Genomic DNA, 8449 nt, shown 5'->3' with positions numbered 1-8449 from the left:
GAAACAGTAGACAATTTATTAATCCAACGTAGTACTTGACAAGAAAGTACTCCTCCCGTCCTAAATTAGAGTCTCTCTTGGGAATTCTAATTTTTTAGGGGACACAAAATCATTAGACCAACTTTTCACCATTATTTTTATATTCTATCTATTTTACATCATTTGTATTTATATATGAGGGACGCTTTTGAAATTTTATCAAATTTTTACTTCTATTTTTAGAAAAAGACAATCATTTTAGAACATCGAAAAATGGAATAAGGGGCTCTCAACTAGAAACGGAGGGAGTAGTAAATAGTTAAACAACTTTTAGTGGAATATGTACTGCACAAATTTCCAGAACCGTGAGAAATGCTACATATCCCGAAAAGATACTCCGAAATATACCCTGAAAGAGAAATCAACAGTTCAGTTTTGGTACCCCGAAAAGAGAAATCAACTTAGATCTGAACTGTTGGTTTCTTTTTTCGGGATATTTTTTTGGGTACCTTTTCAAGTTACTTAGAATTATTGAACCTTAACCGCAAAATTGGTGGTAGCATTTATTACTATCTTTTACCGTGTCATTTTTTTAATATTATATTATAAGAAATGAAAATAATTTTGTCATTCCACTTTTTTATATGAAAAAATCTTATTTATGGAGGTGCTGTAAACACTTGTACTCAATTGTGACCGTCCAAAAGTCATTCAAAAGTGACTTTTGGACGGTCAAGATGTTAATGAAACTTTTCTGGGAAAGAGTTAATTGTGATCGGTCATAATTGAAAATGAATCTCAGTCATAGATTGCGCGAATAGACGGCTGAGATTGGTTGGTGTTCTAAACAGACTGTTTATAGTACATCCGATAAGACAGTCTCTTTTTATATATGCACTACAAAACTTGTCTTCTAGTTCTAGTGTGCTTCGAAAGTTTTGCTATGTATAATTTTAAGCCCTAAATGACAAGTATTGAAGTGCATATATGAAATAGTGGAGTGCCAAAATTTTGGCCTATCGGAAATTATAATTTGATACTTTTGATGTCAATGTAAAATATCAATAAAACAATCCATGCATGTCAATCTAAAATATAAAGTTTTTGGACTAAGGTCGTATGCTTATTTTTAGATACTTTTATAAAAAGTATGCATCAAAACTTTAATAGATTGTAAGTATAGGACCTAATTTAGTATGATTAAGTGTAGTTGACTGTGATAATAAAATTTAATCTAAAATATACTCTAATTTTTTTTGGTCTAAGGTTGTAAGGTCGTTTTTAGATGTACTTTATAACAAGTATGCATTATAAATTTTTATCGATTGTAATGTAGGACCTAATTTTGTGTGATTAAGTGTAGTTGACTAGGATAATAAAAATTTATGTAAGATATACTCTAAATTTTTTTTGTCTAAGGTTGTAAGCTCATTTTCTTAGATATTTTTTTTATATAAAAAGTATGCATTATAAACTTTTATCGATTGTAATGTATAACCTAATTTAGTATGATTAAGTGTAGTTGACTAGGATAATAAAATTTTGTAACTATGATTAATAAAGTGCCCCACACTAAAACACTATCTCCTGATAGCGTGGCCTTGCCTGATTTGCCAATCAAGGGAAAATGCAAAATCCTGTTACATGAAACCATATTTTAACAAATTACTCCAATATTAATAGAGGACTAGCTAGGAGATGAACTCATTCCAACATGATGTAATTGACCAAAAATCACCAAGATTGACTAGATAAAAAGGATATGTAAAGACCATAGAAAGGATCCCTAGCAAATCAAATATATTTATTATAAGGTGCATAAAGTACTAGAGATATGTAAAGACCATATAAAGGAGTTTGACCAAACGGGCATGATAAAATTAATAAACGTACATTTGTCTTTTATGAGATCGCATGTTAATTCGAATTTCACGGAGGGACTAAACATTTCAAATCTTGGGGCCACTAATTCGTTTTTCAGGTCATACACTTCAAGATCCTGGAATTAGCTGAAGTGTATACAAGCTGGCCCAAACATCCGGTTATTAAAAAGGTGGATAATCTGGCTAGGCTTGGGGGACCCTTTAACCAATAGTTCAAATTTTAGTTTTGGATTGTACTATACGACGGATGCTTGTGAAGCATGTGGCCTTTCCTATGCGGTCCAGAAGATTTTACACAAATCATGCCTAAAACCTAACCCAAGTACTTCTGCTGACTGAAGTAATTACAGTAATATTTTATGAAGAGAGAAACTTATTCATGGTTCTGCCAATTTCAGCCGTCCGTTTCGACAATCATTGATTCGGATTTATAAAAAAAAAAAACTCTTTCAGCGAATAGTTTTTTTAAAATCCGAACCGTCCGAAACACTTTTGGAAGCATGCGATTGAGCGCCGTAAAATATATTCACGGCTCCGCTATAAAGAAGTTTTTCTCCTTTATGAAATTCACTGTGTATTTATTTATTTTCCAGCAAAAATGTGCTTTTCAGCTCGGCCCAAAGAAAAATAAACGATGACTTTCGTTGTTTTTCGGCTATATCCATTTATATTGTTTGGTGCCATATGTACATTTCAGACAATTCTTCCTTGTAGGTGAGATTTTAAAACTGCAACAATAATAGTACCCATGTTTGTCTTGGCATTAATTGGGCCTTCTGTTGGTGGACGGTGGGATTGGTTTTCCAGGATTACTCGATCTGTACGTAAGCCGGTCTGAACACCTGAGTTACCAAAAGAAAAAAAAAAGAGTACCCGTATCTTTTTTTTGAACGGCAAAACAGTACCCATGTAACCCCCGTATTCCATGTTGCGATTTATCTGAAGCCAATTATTTTTTTTGTTGGAAGAGTAAGAAATTTGTATACATATAGCGGCAAAGACTACAAAGTGACAACCCATTGTGTGCAGTTATTAGAATAAGAAGAGAAAAAAAGGCATAATGCAAACCGACTACACGGGAATAACCAATGGATACATCATGTCGGAGATGTGAATGCTAATTAAGCATAGATAAATGTCCCAGGACTCAGATTTTGATCATCCTAATCTTAAGTAAACTGCCCCCCTCCCCAAAAGGGCCTAATCTTGATTAAATTACTGCCCCCCAAAAACCCACTAAGCAATCCTTAACAATAAGTTATTTGGTTACTTTCCTAGATTAGTACCTAATTAATAGTGCTTTGGTCTAAAAGTAATATTTAATTTGGTATTACGCAATGAGATTTTCTAAGGCATAAACAACAAATGGAAGAGTTTGATGATCCCATCCACATATTTTTGACTAGTCAAGATCTTGAGAGAACAAGTTCATTACGTGTGGGATTACTGCTTAATTATTTTATCTAGTTTGTGAGAGATTATAAACGAGAGCAATGCTACAAATTATTTATATATCGAGACTGGGGTTCACAAATTCAAATATAAATGTGTTTGGAACCGTCCACATTAGCTGTTGGGTTTATATATAGAGACGGGAGTTCACAAATTCAGACACAAATGTGTCTGGAACCGTCCATATTAGATGTTGGGTCCATACACATCAGACGACTTCGAACACATCTGTGCAATTTCGTGTTTGCTCGTAAGTAGTATTTCTGTATAAATGAATGAAATTATCCCTTGTGACATGTACTTTTTTCCTACCTCCTACATCATCTGATATGCTTACTAGTAATATTTATACTAGTACTAATAAAATGGCTTTCAAAGAGGTGACGCTAGTGCGGATCAAAAAAAAAAAAAAAAAAAAGAGGTGACGCTAGTGACTTTTGTCTATCTGACTGGAAACAGCTACTCGGATTCTGTCCATTTGCTTCGGATAAGTTCGGTTTATTTGGGTGCATTCGAGATTTTGGAAGGCTCAGATTTAAAAAGAGTATTTTTGTTTTTTTATTTTTTTTTAAAAAATACTCATTTAAATCTGAGCCGTCCAAACAGCAAGACCACTACCATTGATTAGAGCAACATGTTTTGAATAAATCGGATAAGGCTGACAACACTCCACTCCAGTAAACAGTGGTTAACGTACAAAAAGTGAATCGATATTTGAAAAAGGGGTGCGGAATTTTCGTGAAAGTGAATTAATATATGTGAACAATGAACAAAAACTCGTTAACAGTTTTGATATTTATTGTATGTGCATTATTCAATGCCGAGTGGGCTCTGGTTAGCAAACCCGTTATTAATTCAAGGGTTAAATAACTTAAATTGATAGCTAGGTTTTCCCTTCTGGTATGTGGCGGTGTGTGGACCGACTTTTGAACTACTTGGTGTTAATTAAATGTGAATCTACCAGTAGATTGATAACGAAAGGAACAGTAGTTAGATCCTGTGCTGTCTAGGAAAGTGATCTCTTATTTTACTATGAGTATGGAGAATGAGTGATAACTTATATTTTTAATAATTCGGATGTCTGGACACGCATATAGACTAATCTTAGCGGGCCAATTACCGTTCACTTGCAGAGTTCCGATTAAAGATAGAGCAAAGTTCTGTATGGACTGACTCTAAAAAAGTTGATAGCATCTGAAAGATTTAGAATCTAAGACTTTTGTATGATTGATTTAGAGAAAATTCTAGAAGATCTAAATATCCTCTAATTGAAGCTTTGAGTAATTACTTATGGGGAGCGATTTTGCCACTCTTCTTTTCTCTAACGACACTCTCCTTGGTGATTCTATTAGGTGATTTGTTTTGTGAAAGAAAGAGAGTGCCGTTAAAGAAAAATGGAGTAGCAAAATTAATTCCCTTACTTATATATTCATGATTGAGAATTGATAACAATAAAGATCTAAAGTTTCTATGATGAAAGTAGTTTGCTTTCTCTCTATTGAACTTTATATTACGCCATCAAAACTAACAGAAATATTTATCTTCAGAGAAACTTTTAATGTTCAGTAAATGATGATGATAGGTTCATGCTAATTTATCAATTTTAGGAGATCGATAATTCAAAAATCGCTGCTCAATTAATTTAAAAAATAAATTACTATTTTCCAGCCGCGGGAACCAAACATAGAAAAATGTGGGATTAAGCGGCCTTGGCCCAATCCCAAGCGCCTAATCCCTGAATCAAACATGGCCAAAGTGAATTGCAGACTGCAAACCTGAATGAAATATCCCGTGGATTCTGTAAAGAAAAATATGTAAAAATAATTTGCGGACAGTATGGTTTTAATTGAGGGTTGACCTCTTGTTTGTGAATTTACCATGATGTCCATGCATGCTGCTTCATGAAAATGACATAATGTACTCTCTCTCTCTCTCTCTCTCTCTCTCTCTCTCTCTCACACACACACACACACACACACACACACACAAGTCTAAAAGGTTAAAAGGGAATTCACTAGGCATATCATTAATGAATACTACAAAATCTGGGGTCCTCTATTTTTGCCCAAAAAAAAGTACCTTGGGTTTCTAAAACGAAAGTCTCGTTTCTCTTTGCTCAGGGATTAGGTTTGGCAGCGGTGCCGAGCATGTGGACCATCCAAATGAATTTTCAGCGGTTCAAATTAAAAATAAACTTTTTCAGGAAAAAATTGATTAAAAATAATTCTCCAAAAAGTTTGTTTTTAATCAACTCTTTCCTGCACGGTCCAAATGCGCTTGGCACCGCTGTCAAAAAGGACCTGCTTGGTAGGGACCTCGGGTCTCAGTGCAAGCGCAAAATAGATGACACTTTGATGCATAATTGGGCGGAGTTTGGTAACATTGAGTAAATTATGCACGTACCGATGGAAAATAAATAAATAAATGTGCACGTCGAGGTTGTTGCTATATGTGCAAAAGAGCTTTTTAATTAAATTAATTAAGCTTTCGTATATTCTCCGTTACTTATCTGGATAAGGGCACCTATGTTAGCGAGTATAAAAGTTGAATCATAGAGATCAATTTCTAGTGGCTTAGCTTCGTTTAATTAAGCACATGCAAAGCCTAAAGCCTAGCTCATGTTAATTTGGATCACAGTTATATTAATTAGGCACAAAAGGTTTGGATTAGTTTATGAGAAAGATGCTTAACAACCCATTTCTCTGGGCCGATCATTAGGTTTAGTAATTAATTAGTGTGATCATGATTAGAGGGAAATGCCCTAATCATTTGCCCCTCTTGATAGGAAAGTAGAAGTACAGAAAAGGGTCCTAGCTAGAACCCTGATGACATAATTAGAGCAATGATTTGAGCTTTATTTTTCTTAATTACTAGTACTTAGTATTGATCATGAGTTATTTTTCCATGGGCCATTGGTGTGATCTGGGTGCCATTATTACCCTCACTACTTATGGGGTATTGCTTTCATAGATATTTTTTCGATAACTCAGATATTCGGATTAGATTGCGTGTACATTGTCTAATCAATGGGAATCAATCTTATCATCCACAAGCGAAAGTTCGATTAAAGTTACTCGTATGAACACGGTGACACATTGAAATTTCGTAGTTAAAAAGGTAGAAACCCTATATAGGGTCCCCTAAAGTTTTTTTATTTTGAAAGGCAAAAAAGGATTTTACGTATTAATTTTTGGAAACAAATTACAAAGATTAAAAAGAATCAAAGCACGAGGCATCACAATGAAGCATGAGGATTCCACAAAGTAGGCACCCCAACACATCGGCGATTACATGCCGCCAGGAAGAAGATGGATACTCTCCGGGTTATCATGATGGACTAGTTTGTCGATAGTCCTAGGCCGATACTTGTAGATTTAGGGGCAGTGATGACCTACTTCACTCCCCGCTATTTAGGGGTGGACATCGTGTCGTGTTCGTGTCAGAATTTTCTCAATTCCAACCCGATCTGTTTAGTTTTTCATGTTATCGTGTTGTGTCATTTTCGTGTTTTGCGTTAGAAATAGCTGACCCTTAACCCGCTAACTTCGTGTCCAGTTCGAGTCGTGTTATCGTGTCCTTTCATAAATTCCCACTCCGCGTCGTGTTCGTGTCATCTAGCATTCGTGTCAAAAATTCTCTCAACCCTAACCCGACCTGTTTAGCTTTTCGTGTTATCTTGTCGTGTCATATTTGTGTCCTGTGTCCTGTGTCCTGTGTCAGAAATAGCTTACAGTAACCCGCGCTAATATCGTTTCGTGTTCTCGTGTCGAGTCGAAAATTCCCACCCCTGTCCCTACCGACCCTCAAACAACTGCTACTGGAAACAAACACTATATAAACTATATATTCTCTTATTATTCCAAAAGCTTTCTTAGCATTAAATTAAAATTACTTTGCTAACCATAGATTCCCAAAAACTAATCATTGCTCGAATAATCTAGGAATATATTTTAAGTTTCGAATTTTCAATGCCAATATTTAGCTTTGATAAATAAAACCGACTCTTTTTTATTGTTATTTGCATACTTTTTGTTACAAGAGCAATAAAAGTCAGTTTGATTCCGCCGTCGTGAATAAATAAAATTGACACTTTAAATGCTTTGGCCCCCAAATCTTTGATGAGTTAAATAAGGTAAGCAATGACCTTTGAAGTGTTTTTTTTTTCTCTCTTTGCTTCCAATACAAATATGGGTTCGACTCGATGCTGTTGCGGCTTTTCTTTGTTTTTTTTATTTTCTTTGTCATTGTAATCTTTTCGTTATAACATAAATGGGATGATCTTTCGCTAAAAAAAAATACAAAAATGGAGGTGTAAAATGAGTGCAATTACAAGCATGCATGCATGTGCAATCTTGGAGTATGCATTGACTATTTAATTCTCTTGAATCCTTTCGGGTGATATCATGTTTTGTGTGGTTTTGTTCCGACTTTAAGTTAGTCCCTCTAGTGGATGAGCGATTGGTCATGAAATAGTTGAGATAGACACAAGTTGGTCCGGACGCAAATTTTTGAAAAGAAATTGTTAATTCTATCACCGAAGAAGCTATCGCCTTATATACGTTCAATATATACTATCAAATCTCGCAATGACGAAGCTCTCACATTTAATGTGTATAAGCTTGTCCGGACATGAGTTTTCAAAGAAAATTAGTAATTCTTCATCCTTAGCTCTCGCATTATATGTGTGCGTACTTATATACTTACATACATACTCCTACATGGTTATATCTAGTGATTATTCTAGGGAACTATGTTATCCAAGGACCTTGTAGTGTAGGGGTTCACTATAGGGGAGTCACAACATCTCTGCCATCCATCTCGGTAATCAATAGTTTGAATTTAAAAAAGACTCTTGCTGGAAAGAGTAGTTTCTTCCCGGGTTATCTCATATGTCTGGCAAAATATAATCCATATGCAACATGTATAGTAGCACTGAAATCATGGTCTGGATTACAATGCTCAACTTAGCAGATTCGAAACCTACTGTTGTGTTTGTGGTTCCTCAAATAAAAACTGTCCAACTAAGTTATTGGTTGTACATAATCCAGAAAGATGAGTAATCTCACCGGATACATATCCATCAACACCGCCAAGAGGCCTTTGCTCCGGGGGACATCAGGAGTGTATTTAGGTGC

Source organism: Rhododendron vialii, chromosome 5a (assembly GCF_030253575.1).
Source record: "Rhododendron vialii isolate Sample 1 chromosome 5a, ASM3025357v1".
Taxonomy (NCBI): domain Eukaryota; kingdom Viridiplantae; phylum Streptophyta; class Magnoliopsida; order Ericales; family Ericaceae; genus Rhododendron; species Rhododendron vialii.
The sequence above is the reverse complement of the archived record's forward strand: the minus strand, read 5'-3'. Positions refer to the sequence as shown.